Source organism: Mustelus asterias, unplaced genomic scaffold, assembly GCF_964213995.1.
Source record: "Mustelus asterias unplaced genomic scaffold, sMusAst1.hap1.1 HAP1_SCAFFOLD_2608, whole genome shotgun sequence".
NCBI classification, from domain to species: domain Eukaryota; kingdom Metazoa; phylum Chordata; class Chondrichthyes; order Carcharhiniformes; family Triakidae; genus Mustelus; species Mustelus asterias.
Window position 1 is genome coordinate 7,325 of NW_027592553.1, and position 3,662 is coordinate 10,986.

The following is a 3,662-nucleotide window of genomic DNA, read 5'->3' on the forward strand; positions in this document are numbered from 1 at the left end:
CCAGGACAGATACAGCACGGGGTTAGATACAGCGTAAAGCTCCCACTACACTGTCCCCATCAAACACTCCCAGGACAGTTACAGCACGGGGTTAGATACAGATTAAAGCTCACTGTACACTGTCCCCATCAAACCGTCCCAGAACAGATACAGCACGGGGTTAGATGTAGAGTAAAGCTCCCTCTACACTGTCCCCATCAAACAAACCAAGGACAGATACAGCACGGGGTTAGATACAGAGTAAAGCTCCCTCTGCACTGTCCCCAACAAACTCGCCCAGGACAGGTACAGCACGGGGTTCGATACAGAGTAAAGCTCCCTCGAGACTGTCCCCATCAAACACTCCCAGGACAGGTACAGCACAGGGTTAGATACAGAATAAAGCTCCCTCTACACTGTCCCCATCAAACACTCCCAGGACAGGTACAGCACAGGGTTAGATACAGAGTAAAGCTCCCTCTACACTGTCCCCCATCAAACACTCCCAGGACAGGTACAGCACGGGGTTAGATACAGAGTAAAGCTCCCTCGAGACTGTCCCCATCAAACACTCTCGGGACAGGAACAGCACAGGGTTAGATACATAGTAAAGCTCCCTCTACACTGTCCCCATCAAACACTCCCAGGACAAGTACAGCACGGGGTTAGATACAGAGTAAAGCTCCCTCTACACTGTCCCCCATCAAACACTCCCAGGACAGGTACAGCACAGGGTTAGATACAGAGTAAAGCTCCCTCGAGACTGTCCCCATCAAACACTCCCAGGACAGGTACAACACGGGGTTCGATACAGAGTAAAGCTCCCTCTGCACTGTCCCCATCAAACACTCCCAGGACAGGTACAGCACAGGGTTAGATACAGAGTAAAGCTGCCTCTACACTGTCCTCATCAAACACTCCCAGGACAGGGACAGCACGGGTTTAGATACAGAGTGAAGCTCGCTCGACACTGTCCCCATCAAACACTCCCAGGACAGGTACAGCACGGTTTAGATCCAGAGTAAAGCTCTCTCTACACTGTTCCCATCAAACACTCCCAGGACAGGGACAGCATGGGTTAGATACAGAGTAAAGCTCCCTCTGCACTATCCCCATCAAACACTCCAAGAACAGATACAACAGGGGGTTAGATATGGAGTAAAGCTCCCTCTACAATATCCCCATCATACAAACCAAGGACAGGTAGAGCACGGGGTTAGATATAGAGTAAAGCTCCCTCGACACTGTCCCCATCAAACACTCCCAGGACAGGCACAGCATGGGTTAGATACAAAGTAAAGCTCCCTCTGCACTATCCCCATCAAACACTCCAAGAACAGATACAGCAGGGGGTTAGATATGGAGTAAAGCTCCCTCTACAATATCCCCATCAGACAAACCAAGGACAGGTACAGCACGGGGTTAGATACAGAGTAAAGCTCCCTCTTCACTGTCCCCATGAAACACTCCCAGAAAAGATACAGCACGGGGTTACATACAGAGTAAAGTTCCCTCGATACTGTCCCCATCAAACACTCCCAGGACAGGCACAGCATGGGTTAGATACAAAGTAAAGCTCCCTCTGCACTATCCCCATCAAACACTCCAAGAACAGATACAGCAGGGGGTTAGATATGGAGTAAAGCTCCCTCTACAATATCCCCATCAGACAAACCAAGGACAGGTACAGCACGGGGTTAGATACAGAGTAAAGCTCCCTCTTCACTGTCCCCATCAAACACTCCCAGAAAAGATACAGCACGGGGTTACATACAGAGTAAAGCTCCCTCCATACTGACCCCGTCAAACACTCCCAGGACAGATACAGAACGGAGTTAGATACAGAGAAAATTTCCTTCTACACTGCCCCCCTCAAACACTCCCAGGACAGATACAGCACGGGTGTAGATACAGAGTAAAGCTCCCTCTACACTATCGCCATCAAACACTCCCAGGACAGGTACAGCATGGGGTTAGATACAGAGTAAAGCTCCCTCGACACTATCCCCATCAAACACTCCCAGGACAGATTTGCCCGCTGATCCCTCTAACCTATGCATCTCAGGGGCAATTTCAGCCTGGCCAGTCGACCTAACCCGCACATCTTTGGACTGCATTTGGAGTATTGCGTACAGTTCTGGTCGCCGTATTATAGGAAAGATGTGGAAGTGTTGGAAAGGGTGCAGAGGAGATTTACCAGGATGTTGCCTGGTATGGTGGGAAAATCGTATGAGGAAAGGCTGAGGGGCTTGAGGTTGTTTTCGTTAGAGAGAAGAAGGTTAAGAGGTGACTTAATAGAGGCATACAAGATGATCAGAGGATTAGATAGGGTGGATAGTGAGAGCCTTTTTCCTCGGATGGTGATGGCTAGCACGAGGGGACATAGCTTTAAATTGAGGGGTGAGAGATATAGGACAGATGTTAGAGGTAGGTTCTTTACTCCGAGAATAGTAAGGGCGTGGAATGCCCTGCCTGCAGCAGTGGTGGACTCGTCAACGTTGAGAGCGTTCAAGTGGTTATTGGATAAACATATGGATGATATTGGAATTGTGTAGATTAGAGGGGCTTTAGATTGATACCACTGGTCGGCGCAACATCGAGGGCCGAAGGGCCTGTACTGCGCTGTAATGTTCTATGTTCTAGGTACAGCACGGGGTTAGATACAGAGTAAAGCACCCTCTACACTGTCCCCATCAAACACCCCCCAGGACAGGTACAGCACAGGGTTAGATACAGAGTAAAGCTCCCTCTACACTGTCCCCATCAAACACCCCCCAGGACAGATACAGCACAGGGTGAGATACAGAGTAAAGCTCCCTCGACACTGTCCCCATCCAACACACCCAGGACAGATACAGCACGGCGTTAGGTACAGAGTAAAGCTCCCTCTACACTGTCCCCATCAAACACTCCCAGGACAGGTACAGCACGGGGTTAGATACAGGGTAAAGCTCACTGTACACCGTCCCCATCAAACAGTCCCAGGACAGATACAGCACGGGGTTAGATACAGAGTAATACTCCCTCTATACTGTCCCCCATCAAACACTCCCAGGACAGGTACAGCACGGGTTTTGATACAGAGTGAAGCTCCCTCGACACTGTCCCCATCAAACACACCCAGGACAGGTACAGCACGGGGATAGATACAGAGTGAAGCTCCCGATACACTGTCACTATCAAATAAACCAATGACAGATACAGCATGGTGCTAGATTAAAGGAAAAGCTGCCTCCACATTGTGCACATCAAACACACCCAGGACAGGTACAGCACGGGGTTCGATACAGCTCAAATCTTCCTCTACATTTTGCCCCATCACTGTGTGTTTGTGTGTATAAGAGAATGTGTGTGTGAGAGAGAGAGTGTGTGTGTGTGAGAGAGATAGTATGCGAGAGAGTGTGTGAGAAAGTGTGTGTGTGTGAGAGAGAGAGAGTGTGAGAGAGAGAGTGTGCGAGAGAGAGAGTGTGCGAGAGAGAGAGTGTGTGCGAGAGAGAGAGTGTGTGCGAGAGAGAGAGTGTGTGCGAGAGAGAGAGTGTGTGCGAGAGAGAGAGTGTGTGCGAGAGAGAGAGTGTGTGCGAGAGAGAGAGTGTGTGCGAGAGAGAGAGTGTGTGCGAGAGAGAGAGTGTGTGCGAGAGAGAGAGTGTGTGTGCGAGAGAGAGTGTGTGCGAGAGAGAGTGTGT